We start from the raw sequence: 21,662 nt of genomic DNA, 5'->3' as shown, positions 1-21,662 counted from the left end.
ACCTAGACACCTCTCAAAAGGAAAGCCGATGAGAAGATGCTCCACACTGGTGTCAAGAGGAAAACGAATGCAGATTAAAACAGTGAGATACCACTACACACTCACCAGAGCAGCCAAACTCCAGGAGAGAGCACCAAATGCTGGCTAGGATGCAGAGCAACCGGAGCTCTCGTTTACCGATGAGGAAGGTCTGAATGGCGCGGATTCATTGGAGAGCAGATGGGACTAAGATGATTTGTGCTGTCAGACTCGAATGGGCTGAGAATGTATGCCTATGCAAGAACCTACATGCAGATCCTTAGAGCAGCTCAGAAGTCACCAGTATGGCTTTTAGTAAGTGAATGATTACAGGAACAGATGATGAGGGATTGTCCGGTGCCAATATATATATTTGAATCAATCAAGCCATGAGAAGACGGTCGGTGGCATGGTACTAAGCAAATGAAGCCCATGACAAAAGGCCATGTACTGTGTGGTGACATTTATGTAACTTCATGAAAAGACAAAGCTAAAAGCAATTAAAAAAAAAATCAATGGTCACCAAATGGAGGGTAGAGCAAGATTTTAGGGTGTGAAATACCCCCCATGTGATAGTACAGATGTGGATACATAGTGTTAAATTATTTTCAATGCCATGAAATATGCAACCCCAAGAGAGGACACCAATTTAATCTTAGTTTTTGATGTAGGTAATGATTCATCAATGCGGGCTCATCGGTCCTTCTTGGGTGGGCTGCTGAAGTGGGGCAAGGTGTGCTTGAGCAGAGGCAGAGAGTGTACTGGAATTCTGCTTCGAGCCTGAAAGTCCTCTAAAACAGAAAGTGGATGTTACAAAAATAAACCCCTGTGTGCATGGCAAAGAAAAGTGCACGCCATGTTCAGACTCTCCATACCCAACCACCCACAGCATCCCAGCTAAACTAACTTGGGAGATTTTTAAGCCCTTGACTTTTTCAGCTTATCTAAAAGTGCAAAGCCAGAGTCAGGAGTATGGCTCGGCAAATAAAGGTGCTTGTTGCCAAGCCTGATGATTTCCATCCCTGGATCCCCCTTGTTGGAAGGAGAGGACCGACTCTAACAAGTTGACCCCTTTACCTCTGTGTATGCCCGCTGTGTGTGTGTGTGTGTGTGTGTGTGTGCGTGTGTGTAAGAGAGAGAAAGAGAGAGAGATAGGACGGAGGGAGGGAGAGAGAGACAGAGAATGAGGGGGAGAGAGAATAGATTAATACACAAATGCAAAGCACAGTGAAGTCGCCTTTCATCCGACCTCAGCTGACACTTGCACAGCTAATTTTTCAAGTTGTTGTCCCAATCTCTAAAACCTGATTCCCCCATTGCTGAACTCTTTAGAAGCCAAAAGAAAGAAAAGAGTGGCTTCAGGTGTACCAGGCACTCTCGGGCAGCTCAATGCACAGACCTTTACAACCTACAGCGTAAGGTGAACTTTGCAAGTCAGTATCAGAAGACCCTTCCCTCCCTTCTTTTCTCCCTCCCTTCACAGGCTCATTAGTGACTGTCCATCAGAAAGCCTCATTATTATTATCATTGTTTTGTGGAAAACAATCCTCACCTGCTGCCTTGAATGTGAGCTTTTTGATTCTGAGAAGTGGGGCTGCTCTGTGACCTGGCGTGTGCATGGTGGGCTCGTAGGAAAATAAAGACATTGATTGGCCTTTCTGTCCATAGATTGTGGCAGAGACCCTTACTATCTGGACCTACCTATGCTTGCTAAGGATGGTCCACTAAAGACTGTCTCACCCCCCACTTCCCTTCTGCCTTTCCCATCCCTTTGCACCAATATCTCAGCACCACAGGGCACCCAAGAGCTGAGTTCTAGAGTTTTCTCTGCTGCTGTCAGACATGAGCAGTGAAGCTATCTTGTTCCTCAAGCACCCCTGCCTTCCATCCTGGAAGCAGAAAAGAACAGTCCTGAAAGTTCCTGCAGGATGCTGCCACCCCTCCTCTGAGGCCCCTCTGGTGCTGGGAAGTCCGGAGCAGTTAACTTTCTAACTGGAATTATACAAACCGTTCTGATTGTGCTGTTTATCAGCCACCGCCAAGAAACCTGGCTTCTTGCCCCGCGTTTGTGAAGGGAAGGGTGGGAGGGCAGTTGCTGAGACCATGGGATGTTTCAGCACTGATGAGGTGTATTGCAGGGTTCCTGTCATTAGACCACAGTCATGACACTGATCCTTCGGGGCCCATCTAGACTTTGCCAAAAGCCCAAACATGTATCCCATCACAAAATCCATTCTGATCATTCGCGTGACTTTTCCGCATGGAAGTCACTGTGGTGATCTAGGAATGAAGTGGGTGGAGGTGTGGGAGGTGGCAGACTGATTGAATGGACAGATCCTCTGCGTGGCCTTGCGTTTTAACAGGGCCAGGTAAAAACGGGCTCTAGTGAAAAGGTCAGAAAGAAAAAATACCAAGTCCATTTTAGGTTGTTCATATAGTCACTGGAGCATGGTCAAACTCGCAGTGGCCAGGCGTCCCTTAAAGAAAATTAAGTCCTTCCCCACTCCCATCCCCTCCAGACGTCATCAACCATGAAGAGCTACAGCTCAATGTCCTTGTCATAATTTTTCAGAGTTCTCTTCAATGGCTTCTTGTCTAGACTATTTCTTTTGGGGGCGGGGTGGGGGGAATTGGTTGTCATAGAAGCCTTCTGTGTCTCTCATCTGCAACTGTGAGTCTGCAGTCTCGGATACCACTGCAGAAGAAACTTCCTTGCCCTTTACAGTCCAGGTTAGCACAGGCTGAGGGCATCAACATGGCCCTTGATGGCCACACAGCCAGCAGACACCAGCATGGCTTCAGGTAGAAGCACAGACCACAGACATCAACATGGCCTCCAGCAGAAACATAGAGCACAGCATCCAGCTGGCCTTTGGTAGCAGCACAGACCATAGACATGCGCAAGGACCTCGGGCATCAACCCAGTTTGGGATGGCAGCACAGACCACATCATCAACACATTGTCTGGATGCAGCACAGATCATGGATACCAACATGGCCTCAGGGACAGCACAGACCATGGGTGGGGGTTGGCTTTCGAGGAGTCCCAGTCCAGAGAAAGAACCATTCTCCATCTCGGACATCCTGTTGTGATGATGTTGTGATGAAGGAGCTGGGCAGCGCTTTGGGGGCAGAGGCTGCACCAGCTCCATGCCAGCCCCGCTAGGCAATGACAAACTTCCTATCCACGGATACCTTCTCCCACACATCTCTGCTGTAAGCAAAAAGGACCCAGGGAGAATGAATGCCCAGCTCAAAAGAAAGATGCCCCGCCGTCCATTTGGGTGAGCCTGCAGGAACCCAGGGTAACACTGAAGGAAGGAAGCATATCTCTTAAATTCCTGGCCAACATGGGAGGAGCTGTTCAGTCCTGACAAAACCTCTCAGATCAGTGACAGACAGCTGTCCGAGGGGCAAATGGACAAACTGCCCTCTTTCTCAGAAAGACTTCTTGGGTTGTTGGACTTGGGACTAGGTACTTCCACATACTAAAAATAGAATGACACAGCTCCTATGACTGTGATTATCATATTTGGTCTTCTTTGTTTCTCGATGGTAAAGGCCCATCACCCCCAAAAGCCGAGCCCCTTGGTATGAAAAGAAAGACCAAAACAGGGGAGCTTGTCGCCAATGTATCCACTGAGACCCAATCTACCTTCCAGTAGATTTCTGTAAAATATCACATCCAGAGGTAACCTGGAAAAGAGGCCACAAAGGAGTCCATTCCTGGAGCTGTGGGTCTACCATTGAAGAAAAGGGGCTCCAATCTACCCAATACTATGCCTGACCTTCTGACGGCACCCTGAGCCACCAAGAGCCAGGCAAATATTGTCCTCCGAGAGGTTGCAAAATCAAATCTTCCTGGGGGCATGGTGACTCCTTCACAGCCCTTGAAAGGAAACCTTCACAACCTACCTGTGGTCTCAGGTAATACAATCCTAGACCTATAAATGTTAGGGCCTGACAAGAAGTAGAAGATCATCATTGGGAAACCAGCAGAACGTGGGGAGTCTATTTCCCTTCTGAAAGCCCTAGTAGACTCCTTAGCTGAGCTTGTCCTGAGAATCCCAGAGGGCTGGACCTCCCCTTCATGAAGCGAGAAGGTACCTACATTACACTGGGAGAAACTTGTTGCTTCTAGGCCGATCAGTCAGGGATAATCAAAGAAAGTTTGGCCATGGTCAAAAGTAATCTTTAAAAAGGAAAGAACACAAAACTAACCTGGCAGCTGGTCAACCCTTGTTCCCCTGGTAAACTAGTCTACTTCTTCCATTGCTGGGTCATTAATCCTTCTGTTCATAGCCCTCACTACAGAACTCTGCCTGCTCAACTGCGTGCCTAACTATGTAAAACAAAGAGTAAATTCTGTTAAGGCATTAATGTTGAGGGCATGATAAACCCCTGCCCTAAGATGAGTCCATTTGCCTAATGCCCATAAAACCATTGGGAATGTAACTGGCCCCCAGCTCTTAGCACTGCTAAGGCTATACTAGCAGCAGAGATCTGGACTGAGAGCCCAACACACAGGCCACAACCCCTGCTGAACCAGAACCAGGTCTTTACCTAATCCATCAAAAAGACCTAGCCTAGAGTTCCAAGAAAGCCTTTAAAGGTACTAACCTTGCTTTTCTGCTTCTGTAGTTCTGCTTCTTGCTAACTGAAGTGTGACAAGCAGGATGGGGGTTTTGTGCATGGAAGACAGAGGGCTGTAAGACTCGGGGCAGCATGACTTGGGCAAGTTCCCTGCGCAGCAGCTGGCCGGCCACACAGTCTTTCCTGCCGACTCTAAGAGTGTCTGTGTAGAGGTCTCTGGTAGACATACCTCATAAAAGTACATTTATCAAATTTATAAGTGCATCTTAACGCTTTATCAGAATACACCATCATTTGGTCAGCAGATGTCAGGATGGGGGTCCTCTTCCTTCCCTCCAGAAAGGAACCTAAAATAGATCCTGCATCCAGTTGTCATCGTTCCTCGGTCTTTTATGATCTGTAGTATTGCTGGCTTTTATGGTGCTGATGTTTTTGAACAATAGTGCATAGAATAATTATCCCCCCCCCCCACACACACACTTACAACTTCAACCATCTGTGTTCAACTCTGAAGGCCACATGACAAAGAACATGGGACAAACATGTTACCTTCCCTTACAGAGGAACATCACAGATGCGATTAAGAATCTTCACATAGGAAAATGAACTGTCTGGGTTACCAAGGCAGACCAGACACAGCTCATGGCGAAAATCTCCTAAGAAGGGAGGAGCATCAGAGAGAGATTGCACAAGCGCGGGAACAGAGGGCAGACTCCGGGGACTGTCACCTGCAAAGATGGAGACAGAATCATGAGCCCCTCCTCCCTTCTTCTGTGATGTGCTTTCCTTGGTTTGTGTTTGTCTGGTAGTTATTTTTATTAGATTGAGCTTTTTTTTTCTTTTGTTTTGTTTTTAGTTCTCAGTGTCAGGATGTCCTAACCAGAGGCACGTGGGGTTAACTTGTCCTCGTGGTGGGGTAATTTTGACCACTCAGTCCAAGCCCTATATAATTATGGAGTTTTCTTTTGGTTTTTCACTACAATTAATCAGTGGTCTACTCCTCATGTGGAATTCCCCATAGGCTTAGCACCATGAGATGATGCTTGTCTGAGCCAGGCTTCCCTGTGGTTGCAAATGTTGATTATTCAGCTCCAAGCTCCCTGCTTACCTGGGATCCATTCATAGCAAGGCCCCTCCCACTTCCTCCATCAACTCACCTGTCATACATTTTTACACCAGTTTATAATTTATTATCTAATTACTTTATGACCAAACTGTTCCATATTTAGTAAGGACAACCCTCCACCCACCCCATCCCCCAGCTTGCATGTGTGTTCTTGTAATATGGTCCCATTAATTTTTTTCCCCTAAGTTTCTGGAATGGCAACTTTCCAAGTTTACCCATCCTTCTGCAGCTATGGAGCCCATGTTTTCCTCAAGGAACTCTGAGCCCTTTTAATAGGAGATGGCAATACGAACCACTATTATCTTTGCTTCTGATCATTTGCACAGAGAGAAAACTGCATGTGTGTACATACATATAGCATGCACCCAAGAACCAAACAAGGATATCAAATTCTGCATTAGAAGTGATATAAGCAGGTCATGGAAAGACAGGTAACTGTAAGGAATACTTAGAGAAAGGATAGATAGGTCAATCTGCTGTGAAGGGAAAAAGATGAGCAAATAGCAGAAAAAGTAAATCCCAATACACATAATTATCCTTGAAGGGAAGTCAGAAAAGTGTTAACGAAAGATACCATGCTGAGACAAGGTGTCCGTTAGTTTCCCATTCCGGCCCTGCTCAGTCCTCACACCTGCACCAGCCTAAGCAGCACCAGCTGGTCATCTCAGGATTCTGTCAGTCATAAGTCTGAAGCAGATCTCCCTGGAGTAAAAGGAAGGTGTCAGCAGAGGTTTCTATTCTGGAGACTCTGAAAGCAGATTTGTTTCCTGGCCTCTACCAGCTTTAGAAGGCCGTCTTTATTCCTTGACCCGTAACACCTTTTCTTCCTCATTCCCAAAGCCACCATGGCACACTGAGCCTTTCTTATGCTATGGTCATAAGGTCCTTCCCTCTCCGCCACATCTGAGGCTAGAGCATATTCTCTGTTTTAAAGACTCGCGCCTTCCGCTTCAGTCCAGGAGACAACGTGGAAATTTCTCGACTCAGCCATGACCTTTGTCATGTCCACAAAGTCCCTTTCTTCACGGGAAAGGGCAGATTTACATGTTCCAAGGGTTCAGGGAAAACGCCTCCATGATACCATTAATTCTTTCTACCAAGAACTCCAAGACCAAATCAAACTACACATTTCAAAGACTCTTTGAGTTAGAGATAAAATCAATACAGATCAGAACATCAAGACATGTATTTTGATGGAACATCTTAGCTTTAAATGGAAACGAAAAATAGTCAGTAACCCCTACTATTGTGTTTTTGGTACCCAAACTATCCCACATAACAACATGTATGGCCACAGCCATCCTTTCGTCTCTCATAGCCTGCTCAGCCTCCAGGCAGAGGTTGCTCCATCACTTACACATTTACTGAGGCTTAGCGCCAACAATCTGGCTGCAAGTGTGAGCGAATTGAGAAGAGAGGGAGGCTGCTGTTTTGTCAAGAACTCTCACAGAAAGCAGGAGTCTCAAGCAGCTAGTCAGTAGGCCCTGTTTCATGAGAGCAGACGCCTAAGGCTTCACAATGAATGCCACATCATCCAGCCCCCACTCCCTAGAAGCTCAAGTCTCACCGCGTCCTTATGCTCCAGTGGTCACTCCGGGCCACAGAGCCTCCTTGCTGCCTCTTGACTGTGTAAACCTCAGAGCTTTTTCTGGGTCACTCCCTCAGGGCATATTCTCCACACCCAGTTAGCTCTGAGTTTTCCCTTTGTTCCCTTTCTGGGTTCCCTCCAGGAAGTCTCTCTCATCCTGGTCTATCCTTTCCTGGTCACCCCATTTCATGACCCTCTATCCTCACAACCCAGTATTTCACACCTCCGTCTATCCCACTAGACTTCCTAAGATACTATTACAATTTATTTGTGTATTTTGTATATTATCTGTCCCTTTTCTTTCCATATGAGAGCAGGAGGATTTATAAATTTTGTCCTAAAGTCAGTATTTGGAAAAAAGTATCCAGTAAGTGTGGGTTTGTGGGATTGATGGATGCATGAGTAGCAACTACACTCATGTTTGCTTACATTCGAGCTGGAACACGGCTGTGTTTCTGGAATGGCAGAGATAGCAGGATTGGTTAGCAATCTTCCAAGCTCCTCCTTGACTCCCACAGTTATAAGACATTTGTGTTAGAGGAGCCCCAGAGAGAAGGAATGGAAAGTGACAGAGAAAAGGATGCTGTGGACAGAGGGTCCAGAGGTGGGGGAGGGGAGGATAGAGGAAGGCATTTTGTTGATGCTGTGACCTAAAGCAACTTGAAGTGCCCTGCCGACCTACTTTCCGGCCTTCTGAACACCAGTCGTGGTAGTTTGAAAGAAAATGGCCCCCAAAGGGAGTGGTACTATGAGGAGGTGCCGCTGTTGGATTGGCATAGTCTTGGTGAAGTGTGTCACAGCAAAGGCAGGCTTGGAGGCCTCATCTGCTCACGTCACACCTAGTGAATCCAGCCACTTCCTGTTGCCAACCTATCAAGATGTAGGACTCTCAACTCCAGCACCATGTCTGCCTACATGCCACCATATCACACCATGATGATAATGGACCAAACCTCAGAAAATGTAAGCCACCCAGTTAAATGTTTTTCCTTTATAAGAGTTGCTGTCGTCATGGTGTCTCTTTGCAGCCAAAGAAACTCTAACGAAGGCACCAATAGAGCCTCAAATCCCGGTGACTCTGTATCCCTCTACCCAAACATGAGAGAAAACACACGCCTTTTAAAGCAGCAGTTCTCTCTCTTGCCTGGTTTCCATGGAGGTTAAGTGAGATAAAAGTGAAGGCAATTTTCATTCTTCATAAAGCATAAGTAACGAGATCCTCTTGTTTCTATGTCTAAGTTGGAAAATAGAATTCAAGAATTTTTTCTAACTTAAATGTTTATACTAGTAAAGTTTTGACATCGTGTATGCACACAAAGTTTTAAATCATGTGTGTGTATACGTGGGTGTGTACATACTCCAAACTCACGTATTTGTGTATACAGTCCAGGCCTCCAGATTCCTACAGCCAACATCCTACTTAATGTCTCTCTTTGTAAGCAGAAGATATTTCAGACTCAGTGCTGCTGCAAGGATCTGTCCTTTGTGGTGTGCTCCAGTGATAGACTCCATCACCTTCCCTTATCACATGACACATACCCTCTCGGGCAACCGCTCGCCCTGACTCTGCCTTCAGAATTGTTCTGTTCTTATAGTAGCCTTCCTGTCACCCTGGCTGAAGTATCAGCATTTTCTGACTGCCTTCCTTCCTAACTGGCTGCTTTCTCAGTCTTGTTCCCCTGCATCAACACCACCTCCACCACCACCTCCACCATCTCCACCACCATCACCTCCATCATCTTCATCACCACCATCACCCCCCACCACCATCTCTACCACCACCCCCACCTCCACCACCACAACCTCTTTTTCCTCCTCTACTACCACCAATTTCTCCACCATCACCACTTCTACCAACTACCCCCGAGATCTATTCTCAACATAACAGTCAGCGCGACATTTTCAGAATATACGTAAACTTTACTGGGCATTGTGGTGAGCACCTGTATATCCCAACACTCAAAAGGTAGAGGCAGGAGAATTTCAGTTTGTGACACATTTCAAAGCAAACCTGGTCTACATTACAAGTTCAAGGCCAGGACTACATAGCAAGAGTCTGTCGAACAAACAAAGAAACAAAACATAAACACCCCAGAAAATAAAAGTTCATATGGTTCTATTTAAACATTTAAATTCTCTAGAGGCTCCCAGGTCACTGGAAGTAATTTCTATAATTCCCACAACAGCCTCCTTGACGTTTGTGATGCATCTGAAGGCTGGCCCATCATTCTTTGACTCAGCCTTACCACTCTCTCTCCTCCTCCTCCTTTGGTTTAACACAGCAGCTTCTTCTTCTCTTCTTCCTTGAATGTGCCACACACTGACTTCCTATGAAAATCTCCGTGCCCTCGTGGGCCCTTTCCATCCCTCTCCTCCAGACCTTTGTTCTAACTGCGTAGCCTTATCAATAACGACTTCCCTTCCCACCACCCCATTCATAGTTAAAGCACACAGCCATCCAAGAAACCACGCTCAGTCACTGTTCCGTTGTTTTTTGCATAATACTTACCATCATGCATTTTCACACAGTATTTTCATTAAGTCTCCTGATCCTACATTGCCCATTAGGATATGAGGTACACAATTTTAAAAATTATTTGTTTTGTCCTCTGAGTGTTCATTCTCATCATTTGGAACAAGATGTAGCATACTACAGGACTCTTGATAAATGCTTAAGCCTTTAATCCTAGCACTCAGGAGGCAGAGGCAGGAGGATTTCTGAGTTCAAAGCCAGCCTGGTCTACAGAGGGAATTTTAGGACAGCCAGGGATACACCAAGAAACCCTTCTTCAACCCCAACCTCTGCCTCCCCCCCCCCAAAATATACTCAAGTACATTCACTTTGGTGATTTAGGACAGTGTTTGACCTTGATCATGGTCCAAACATATTGTGCAGTGTCTGGAAAATACTTCTGGGCCTTGCAAAGAAAGCAGTTGCTGCTAGGCAACTCTGAATCTCTCACTAATGTACCCCCTGCCCCCATGCACACTGATGTAATTATAATTTTGTCTTTAAAAACACTGTGCCCCTGAACTTGGACACCAAAAGACTTTCCAGAGGTGTGAGCCCTGTCTTGGTCTGGCCATTAAATAGAGGACTCAGATTTTTTAATTGAGTTAATTGGGATGGTTGTAAGTAATTATATCACATGGACTATTTCAAAATAACAAGTGTAAAATGAGCCTGTGTGAGAAGGCTCCACTACACAGAGAACACAGCCAAAGGCAAAGGCGTAGTTATCAACGCCTTTGATTCTTACAAAGAAAACTGAGTAAAAGGGAACTAACAGTTTAACTCAAAAATTAGAACACAGGGGCTGGGGAGATGGCTTAGTGATTAAGAACACTTGCTGCTTCCTCACAGGTCTAAGGTTTGGTTCCCAGCTACCCTTAACTCCGGGGCATCCGATGCCATCTTCCAAACTCAGGGGCATCAGGTACATGTGTGGTGTGCATACAAACACACCAGCAAAGCATATATATGGAACAGAAGAATACAGCTAAGCAAAAACAATTTAATTAGAAAACAACAAAATAGAAGGAGGAGAAACAAATGCAAGTAATCTAAAGGAATTTCTTACAACTCGATTAATTTGAGGGCGGAGCCTTGCCCTCTCCATATGGCCTTCTGGTAGGATCATTGTCAAAAGTCCTTTGACCCTCGGTCAGAGCTGAGTGTATTCTAACAAAGCTGCATGTTGCTCTACACTAGATGCTCAGCCAGTGCCTTCAGCTGCTTGATGTCTTTTCCCTTTAGATGTGTTATTGAGCATCTTTACTGTGATGTGTGAGGCCGGTTCAGTTTTGTCTAGAGCCCTTTATATCTCTCTGTGTGTACTGTGCACACACTCACTCACTCACTCTTCCAAGTAGGTGCATGTGGCCACCAAAGATCAATCATGGTCAATCATGTCAGGTGTCTTCCACAGTCACTTCTTCATCTTAATTTTCTTCAGTCTCACTGAACCCAAGGATTGCCATTTCAGCTAGACAAACAAGGCCTCAGGATCTCCCTAGCTCTTGTAATCCCAGGCACTGGGATTATACCCCTGAGTTTTGTTTTTGTAAGTTTTGTTTCTGTAAGTACTGGGCATTTGAATTTAGGTCTTCATGTATACATAGCAAATACTATATCCATTGAGCCATCTCCGTGGTCTAGCCCTTCATCTTTTAACTAGAGGAGACTTCAGTCATTATGATAGACATTCTCACTTAAATTCTTGATTTGAGGAAGAACCTAGTTCATGCCCACTGACTTGCTAATCAGGGTAACTAAGAATCAGAGTCTTAATTTCCCTGTTACACATGACGCTGCAGTAGTCCAAGCTGGACCCGAGAGATCTAGGGCATTCCTTCCATCACTTTGGTTTGGTTGAAGTATCTTTCATTGCGACAACTCCAGGAGCTCCTGGTAGTCCTCCTTCCTCAGCTTCCCTAGTCTGGGATTACAGGCTTGAGCCACCACTACTGCCAGACCCTCTGTGTCTTTAGGATGCTCCCAAGGAGGTTTCTGTACTTCCCTGGAGGTACTGGCATCCTAGTGTGCATGAAGGACCGGGCTTCGAGGGTCTGGCCTGCCGAGAAGTAGCAGCTCCGTCCACAGACTTGGAGAAGCCGAGTGGAAGCAGTGGGGCCGCTGTTTGTGCTCCGGCTACGGCGCCACTTCCTAAACAAACTTCTTATCAGCCTGACACCATTGCCAAAGCTCAATTTGGAAGAGGAAAATACTCCAAAATTTTATATAGCATTTCCTAGAGTGATAAACACAGGATTTCCTGCATCCGAAATGATGCCAACAAACGGTATGTTTCTCCAAAGCTGGTCCAGGGACAGATTTCGGGCCCCGCGCCTTAGGCGAAGAGACGCTCGCCGATGGAAATCTGCAGCCAAGCAAGGGTTTACTCCCAGCTCCTCAGCTCTGCGGAGGAGACTGTGAGTTTTCCTTCCACATTGCTCTTCCCTGGAGCTGGTCGTAGCTCTGTGTTTACATCTTCTTATCCCACTCTGAGAACACAGCCTCTAAGTTTGGAAGTTGCTCCTCTCTTCTGAGAACTCAAGCAGGCACCCAACCAAGTGAGGGATAAAAACAAAGATGTGGGATGGGCTCCTTGATTTCAGGACGACTAGGAAGGGAGGCGTCTGGAAAGTTGACTCTGAGCTTCTTGAGGCTTCTGGTAGGAAAGAGTAAACTTTCAACTCGACAGGAAGGAACTGTGTGCTCTGCCAACAGCGGGCCAGAAATCCCCCGTTCGCAGACATAACTCTGCTCACACCAGGATGATCTAGAAGTCAAAACAGAAACAGTTCCGGCCCCACTTCCCATTCCTAATAACGTGCTGGTGATATACTAGGTGAGCAAAGCCGTCCCCGCCCCCCGCCCCCCCCCCCACTTCAGTCACCCTTTGTTCTAAAATCCTCTGAGGTGACTTGCTTCCCAGACCATGTGGCTTCTTAATTCCCAGTCGACATCCTTGGCCCGAAACCGATTTACACCTTAGTCATCACAGTCATTGACCAGGGTCATATTGACCACCCCAGTTTGGCACAGAACCAAAGCCAGACAGGGTGTAATCAAAATTGGACGGAAATGAGTCTTTTGTGTCGTGGTATGGACAAGAAAACAGCAAAGTAAAAGCCTGTCTCCGTCTTCAGAGGGAGCACCAGGAGGCTCTTCCTCCAGCGTAGTCTCAGATGCAGCCAAAGGCAAAAGAAAGCTGAGCACCTTGCAATATAACTGTATCTTTGCAGTCAGGGGATACAGATCCACCGGGCGGGTAAACGCTGGTCATTTACTTCGTTGGTCACTTGGATTCTATTTAGAGTCCAGGGAAATGTATCTCTTTGACACATTGCCAAGCTTTACTGAATTTATGAAAAAGAATTCATTAAAACATAATCCTATAAATTCCTACAATTGGCACTTGAGAGGAAATTCCCTTTAGAATAATAACATTAGCTCCCATTTATGAAGACCAGGCATCGTTATAAGCATTTCTCATATAAAAATCTATTAAGAACCCAAGGAGATGTTTTTGCTTATATACGCGAGCAAATGAAGGCTTGAAAAAAAGAAGACACTTAATAATTGTCACACAGAATCCAACGAAGAACTGATGAAAAACTCCATGCTTTTAACAAACACTTAATGAGAAAACAAAACACACACACACACACCTACACACATGCATGCACACTCTGCCATTTTTCCAGCATTTTTGTTTTCTGTGTTGACACTGCTATTCCCTTTGAGTGTAACAAAGCTAAAAAGGAGAAGAGAGGCTACAGCGAGTTCTCTGGGACAAAAGCCACCCTGTGCTTTGTACATGGTAATGCTCTAGCAAGGGACAGGACGGCCATGGGACAGTCACAGACTCTGGGTCAGAGGGTCTGCAAAGGTCCTCGTGTCCACAGACAGCTTTAGCTTCTGGGTGTCCGTCTCTGCTTCTCCTGTGAGCTATCTAGATGTCCTGCAGATCGAGGGTAGACACGTGATGCTTCTGGCTGGTAGCAGTAGGGAACACCAGGGCCAGCCCGGAGGGCATTATCTGACGGCTTCTTTCGTTGTTGCCACATAAAGGCCAAGAGCTTCCCAGTTCTGGTTTTATTTCTGAAACACAGTCTTCAGCTCTCCCAGCAGCTCTGAAAACCAAAATGAAACCGGGTTCTTCCCTGGAAAGAGCCTAGCTGATGGAGACGTCTAACCTGAGGCTCTGTGGGAAGAAACCAGACACGTGAAGCGCTCAGCCTTCACTTCTCATTAAGCACAAAGGGCTCGGTTTAAGCCAAGGATTTTTCTAATTAAGGAAAAATTTGAAATGTCACTAACCCAGTTAAAATCCTTGTGTCTCAAGCTGGGATTGGCCAACCCAGTTCCTAAACCTTTAATTCTTGTCTTCTTCATTTTGCAAAGGAGAAGGCAATTCTTAAGTCCCTTTCATTGTGTGACAATTTGTGTTCTATCAAGGGAAAGTACTGGAAATCAATGTCACTTCAGTTCACCTCCTGTTTGTTGACATGCTCTTTTTTCTTCTTTTTTTAAAGAGGTAATTTTGTTTTATTCACTGCTATCTCCCAGTACCTAAAATACTTAAATGTTTGATGATCAAATAAACATGACAAATGGCTGAACGAGAAATGGCTGATGAGCTGAGGTCTAGCAAGAAAAGGCATGTAAAAGACGAAGTGGGATCATATGACAAGAACAGAGCCGCTGTGAACAGCAACATCATGGCCACATGACTTCTCTTATGAATAGAACTCGAGGTAGAGGCCCCAGCTTGGTAATCAATTGGTTTCAGACATGTCTTTGACATGTACAAAGAAAACAAATAACCTTTATGCTCCAAATGCCTTTATGCTCACTTTTATAAGGCCGTGGATGGTCATCACATTTAAATATTTATGATGATTCTGAAAAAGTTTGCAGGAGAAAATATATAAAAAATAAAATGTAAAAAGTTCTTTATTAAAATAGTACTTTAATCGATTAGAAGCAGAGCCAGTGGCTGGATCCCGACATTATGGGCTTTTGAGGCAATCACTCGTCCCCAGAGGAAGAGATGGTAAAGACTCGGGTGCAGTCAAGAAGCCATCCTCCAGCTACAACTTCTACCTGGGGCTTAGAAAGTAGGAATGCCCACAACACAGCTCTTCGTTCTATTTGCCTTTCTTGGCCTTGGCTGTTTTTTTCTTTACTTTTTTTTTCACATGTTGAGGGATTTTACTTTTCCTCTTCTCTCTCTGGGCTTTCTTGACCATCTTTTTTCTTTCCCTTTTATCAACGTCGGGTCAGCATTGTGTTTTTTTGCACTGGGCATTATCTCCCTGCTCTTCGGAGTCTGTGTCAGAGCACTGGGAACTTCTAGCATCTTCTGAATCCAAACAAGTCCTTTCCTTAACTTCACTTTCTAGGAGTGCAGGGACCTTCTGGACTCCTGACAAATCTTTTTTCAATCCCGTGTCAGTCTGCTATAGAATATTATCTTGTTGAGTATTCAAAGCCGTGTCTTCTTCCTTCATCCTCATCATTATACCCACATCTCTCTCATACTTTTTTACTTCATTCAAGGTTCTGGGGATATATGCTTGCTTGAACACCTCTTCATCCACATGATCTTGGCTAGTCTTTTCTTCCTGGTCCTTTGGGATGCTGTTTCCAGGGCCTTTTCAAGATAAGCATCCATGTTCCCAAGGATGATGGGAGGATCTGTGACAAACTCCAAGAGCTCCGGAGCAGTCGTCACAGCGACAGCATATATATTTGAAAAAGAAACCATTGACCTTCGCGCAGTCTTTTCTCCAATGCGTGTGGGTGATGATGCTCCACAGACTGAGGAACATCAGTGATGTACATATCTCCACCACAGTACAGCATGTTGAGTTCACTGAGATCCGCATGGACAAGTCTAGCGTCCTGATACATTTTCCTCATGTGCTGAATGACCTGCAGGTACAACTTCTGTGCCTCCGATTCTGACAAATGGACGTTTTTCAAAAGTGGTGCAGGCGTGTCATCTTTGCCAATGAAGCCCATGAGAAGAACATGACTTCTTAGCTTGATTGGTTTTGGACATGGTATGTTTGCTGTTGTTAGCCTGGATAAATTCCTCATTTCCTTCTCTGCCCACATCTTCACCATTTTTCTAGGGTTTCCTTCACAATAGCCACGATGAAAGCTAAATTCTTCAGTTACATGGCTATTCACCTCAATGGTCTTTTCTAAATAAAGCATGTGTACGTTTACACACACACACACACACACACACACACACACACACACACACACCAATCATGTATTTTCCTTATCTCTTCTGGGCCAAGATTCAACTTTACATTCTCGGGGCACATATTAGGACCTTGAACTTGTGGAATCTGAAAAACATTCATTAAGTACTTAATGATACACCAGTCATGCTAAGTGATGGGAGTTTAAAAATATATCTGCTCTAATCCTCGTTTTTGAAGCCCTCAGTCTTTGGAGGGAGAATCAAGCCGTTTTAAGGGCTGTGCTGGAGACAGCTTTAGGAGTGCGGAGGTGGGAAATGAGTAATTTTGCCTGAGGGAACTGGGGAAGCCTTGAAGACAAGGTGAGCTTGAGACGACGTGTGGGAGGTTACTAGATGAAGAGGGAAATTCTGGCTCAAAGGAATGATACACTCTAAAATCCAGGGGCGGCAACCAAAGCATGGAATCATGGGCTTTGCTGGGGAGAAACTCAGTCGGTCTCATGTGTCTCCTTGGATAACAAGCAAGGCGGGGCAAACTCCTCTGCTGGGCACACAGAGGCCGGGGTTGTGGGTTCTAGTTTCCTAAGACACTCTGAGCATCTCTGAAATAAGAGGACTATCCCTACAGACCAGAACCTCCCACCCCGTTCCTGTGTGTTCATAGAACAAGTGGGGAGCCTAGGTGAGAGCTAGTACCCCCACATCTCCTTTTTCCAGGCCCAGCTTTCCTCTCTGGAGAGCTGAGTGGACACCGGAGAGGGAAAGGGAAAAAGGAGTTTAAGCTAATTCCTCACACCAGCTTGGAGAAGGTTTATTGTCATCTTTACACACAGAGGTCATTCTGCCCAAGCCATACCCTGATGGTGCCCTTACACCTTTCTGTGTGGCCTCTCTAGTATCTGTGTGTTTTGGCTGATAATTGCTGGCCTTTCTATTTATAGACTGCTCCTCGTGTTATTCACTTACAGCGTTTCTGTGGCCCAGCATTCTGTCAGGCCCCAGCTGGTCTGTAGCATGTAGCAGCCATTAACACCACAGATGCTTTTTACGGTCTTCATCCTACAGCCTAGCTCAGCGCTCTTTGGTGAGTTTAAAACTGTTAGCTTCAGACACATATATCTGGGAGAGGGGAGGTGGGAATGCTTGCTTGTGTCAAAGATCTTTCAAAATTAATACAAATAAATAAAAGTCCCCTATTAGACAAATGATAAAATACTCATTTTTGCCTTTTCAAGATTCAGAAGAGTGAAGAACTATTGGGAAGAAAGCATTTTCTGATTGATCTAAACCATGCCAATGTTTACTCTTTCATAAAAGCAAACTTGTGGGGGCAGAGGGAAGAGTGGAGCCCCCCTGTTGCTTTCTTATTGCCCATTTTAAGATGACCAAAGACCGTTATGCAAATACTGAACTTCCGCTTCCAGACAGAATTTTTAGCATCCTCTGTAACCACTGGCTAGGGGATCTCCCTGTTCCGTAATAATCTGCTCTGCCCCTTTGACAGCCTTAGCAAATAACAGCTTCCTGGAGCTCCATTCACATCCCATAGAACTCATTCCTTTCACAGCCTGCAGTTCAGTGGCTTTGAGCATGCTCGCCGACCGTGGCTCTCCAGTGGCACAGTCACCAGCGCTTGGTTCTCGGGAAGTTCATTTACTAGACGGAGCATCTATCACCACAGTCCATATTAGAATATTCAGGATCCCAAACGAAAACCCTGAAATGTTAGCCGCCACTCTCTATTCGCACTGATAGCCCTCCTCTCAGGCCCCAGGCAACTGCTGACCTGCCTTCTGTGTCTATAGTTTCGCCTCTTCTGGCTGTGTCATGTAAGTAGCTGTGGGCATTTGACTGACTTCTTTCACTCCACAGAGTGTTTTCACAGCTGATCCACGTTGCAGTGCATAGCAGTACATCAGTTCTTTTTATTACTGAGTAGTACTCCATCATACGGTTATATCCCTTCTGGAAATCCATTCTTAGTTAGTGAACCTTTGGGCTATTTCCACATTCTCAACTTTCTGTTTAGTGCTGGGTAAGCTTTTCTCTGTGTGTTTTCATGGGTTTCACATGGGGCAGAACTTCTTGGTTCATTCCATTTGACTGGATGTTTAACATTAGATAATGGTGGCCCCAGATTCCCTAATTGATTGCTTATTGTTCCTCCATGGACTCAAAGAAAAAGGCAACATTACCACTTAATTCTTTTGCACAACGCAAGACCTGAGTTACTGCCCTGGTGATAAACACTGATGTATGTGTTGTGTAGTGTTTCCTCTGAGATAAAAAGTTCTCATCTTGGAGGGAAGCTGGTTAAGGCTTAGGATATTCCAAACTGGGGGGCGGGGGGCAGGGGTGGGAGAGACACACATTGTATCCTGCAAGGAAGCTCCTTAAAATTCAGGCAGGACACAACTCATTAGCTGAAGGAAGTCCCTGAAACTGATTATCTCTTCCCTCCCAAGCTTATGTAAGTAGTAAAGACTGCTGAGGGACACCCTCAAACCAGGCAGTCTGCCTGGAAGAGGTACAGATCCGCCCAGCTACCTGGGAAAGACGATCCCCAACCTCTCGCACAGCCTGCAGGTTGGTCAGCTGACACCCATGCTGGAGTGAAGCTTTGCTGAAGCTGCCTCTGAGTCATGTCTGTTCCCGCAAGTAAACCCTCACTCATACTCCTGTAAGTTACCCCAATAAACGTATTGGTTCACCAAGCTGGACTCTGGGTGTACCCATACTTTAATCTTCTGTTTCCTATTATCAGTGAGTGGACCCTGGGTCTCATCTTTCCAGGAATAATGTCACACAACAGTACAGAAGTACAAGATGGGTGGCAATGGCGTTTGCTCATAACCTAAGGAAGAGTCTGTGTTAGTCAGAGGAACATGGCCCATGAAGTATTTCATATTAAAAGCTAAGCTTTAGTAAGAGGCTTTCTAGTTTGTGTCGTCTTTACTCCTTGAATATTACGAAAGAACACTGTGGTTTTCAGGGACACACAGGGACTGTGACACAACGCATTCCTGCCATTGTTTGCCAGTACTAATATTGTATCTTCCGTCTCTGTTTGTAGGACAGTTCGTTTCTTATTCTAGTAATAGCTAGAATAAGAAGGACTCACTCTGGGTTCAGCAAACGGGTCGGAGAGAACTGAGACACAGCTACTTTTCTTACAAAGCCCATGACCAGGTGAAGACAAGCCTGGACACCTTTGGCCAATCACTCATGCCAGGAATGTATCTGAAAGTAGCCATCCAGGGGAAGGGCACAGGACCACCAGGTAGGGACAACAGGAGCTATCCGAAGAAGTGGTATTTGACATTGATGTAAGTTACACAGAATGTATATTGTAGAATTTCACAGGAAGGAAAATATTTGAACCTATAAACCAAGAAGGAAAAAGCCCTAAGTAGTTCAGATTTAAATTTCTTCAATGCTTCTTGTAACCATATTTTTTTGGCAAGTTAACTGAGTGTTTAAAGATAGTTTTCTTCTTTCTAAAATGGACAAAATACATGCCATCAAATGTTATAAAGATTAACTGGTAATATGCTAATAGATGGTCTTGAGAGTGTCTAAAATGCTGCTCAGCAGAAAGCTGAACTCAAAGGATTTGTCTGCAGTGTGGGGATCTAAGGGAAGAAGGTGGAGGTTGGACCCATGGGGCAGAGGCTCTTGATGTGGTCAGGAGGCTGCGATTTTGTTCACAATGGAAGTGGAAGCACAATGTCACCAGAGCACGGATGGGAGCACACAAGCTGGCTCCGTGCTCGCAGTCATGGGGGCATCTTGTGAATCTGAGATAAGACAGAACATAAAAAAATAAATAAGGAGTCTCTGCAAAAGGCTTCATGCCAGCCAGCTAGCCAGAGTGTCTACCAACTCCTTACATTTGGAAGACAAAAGGCAAGACGGTAAGTCTACGTCCTTGCAGCTGAGAGAACAGTAATGCCACTAGCCAGGAAGACAGAGTTAGAAGGACAAGAGCGCACCCTGGGATCTTGCTGTATCTGGGAGACACCTGCATGAAGCTGTCAAGCAGACAGAAATGAAGATTGTAGTGTGTACAAGAGAGGTCCAGGCTGGAGACTCTGCCAAGTCAACTGCCAAGAATGAAGGGTGACAAGATTTCCACAGGAGAGTTGATTGGCCGTGAAGAAGAGAAACAAAAATGTGACCAGCGCGGCGTGTCTAACAAGGCTTGAAACACGGAGATCCATCCGAGTGTGTTAAGGACTGCTGAGACTTCAATTGCTGTGAGTGGGGGAAGGAGGGCTGCTGCGGAAAAGGCCACAGGGAGCCTTTTACTAAAGCAACAACACAGCTGTGAGTCTCTGATAGTTCCGATACACGTACTTGAAACGAGCCCGCCCAGGCCTTTAGTGGGACTTGACAGTGAAGGACTGAAAGCCAAGCGTTGTTAACAAGAAAAGGCGCTCTCATATGCTTCTCGTGACTGGGCTGGTTATTCCAACTTCCTACTGCTTTCTGAGCCGGTTTTTATTTTACATTATTTATTCATTCATTCGTCAGGAGATGACCTGCAGGGAGTCAGTTTTCTTCTACCATGTGGGTCCCAGGAATTGAACTTGGGTCTTCAGGCTTGCTAGGAAGTGCCTTTTCCCACTGAGCTTCCTCTGCCTCTTCCTGTGTCATTTTAAAACAAATCTTTAATGCGAGAAGGATTAATATCCTTTTCACGTCCAGGCTAAGGTAAGTCTAGAGGAGTGATTTGAAATACTGTTATGATCCATCATAGAAATACCTTTTCACAACTAGGAACACAAAAGCAACAATCGATCCCCACCCTAGAAATATAGAAATTAATAAGAAAAAAGAGAAAAGAAACGTATTTCAGTTGCTCATGAATAATACAAACATGAGCACCATTTTTATAAAATATATGACAAATTAGAGTAAACAGAATCTATATATAAATTGATTTACAAGTGTAATAGCTTTCTTGCTTCCCTTAAGCAATACGCTTTTTAAAAGAATCTCATTTGCCCTGGGGAGTTACATAGGCGTATATATAACAAGGCACACATGGTGAGATCTGCAGTTTCGCTCAAATTAATCACTACTTGCCAACATTAAGGGAAAACGGTAATTTGTAGGGCTACAGTGAATACAAAATTTTTAAATTATGTTGTGTCCTAAGGGGAAATTAGCCACATAAAAATGTATTTTCAATAAAATAGATGGGAAAGTACAGGATCCTGGTCCTTAGTAATTTTAACAACGGAACGATATTTTTTATCACCTTCATTATTAGCTTGCATGAGGGTGCTTATCAGAGCCGGTCTTGGTCCTAAGAAATTGCAAGTAGGGAAATAATGTTCAAATCAGACCTCCATCGTTACATGCCCAGTTCTTTAGAGTTCTCTCGTTTCTGTATCACGCCACCCGCAAATGAAGTTCCTTGCATAGAATGAATAAGAACTTACAGCAGACAGATTCCGAAGCCTTTGGATGATAGGGATCTGTCGCATAGATCGGATGGAAAGATAAGCTACAGTGGTTTTGTTGAGAAGGTTCAAATGAGGGCCTGCTCTCCGTAGGGGGTTTCTTCTCTCTGGCCACAGCATCTTTAAAAACATTTCTCTGAGCA

General features: G+C 45.1%; 1 pseudogene; it reads right to left on the bottom strand.

The window, feature by feature from the left end:
* Positions 1-14,961: 14,961 nt before the first annotated feature.
* On the bottom strand, positions 14,962-16,056 carry LOC142834724 (serine/threonine-protein kinase RIO1 pseudogene; annotated as a pseudogene).
* Positions 16,057-21,662: the final 5,606 nt, after the last annotated feature.

This window comes from Microtus pennsylvanicus, chromosome 14, assembly GCF_037038515.1.
Source record: "Microtus pennsylvanicus isolate mMicPen1 chromosome 14, mMicPen1.hap1, whole genome shotgun sequence".
NCBI classification, from domain to species: domain Eukaryota; kingdom Metazoa; phylum Chordata; class Mammalia; order Rodentia; family Cricetidae; genus Microtus; species Microtus pennsylvanicus.
This window is presented reverse-complemented; position numbering and strand designations above follow the sequence as displayed.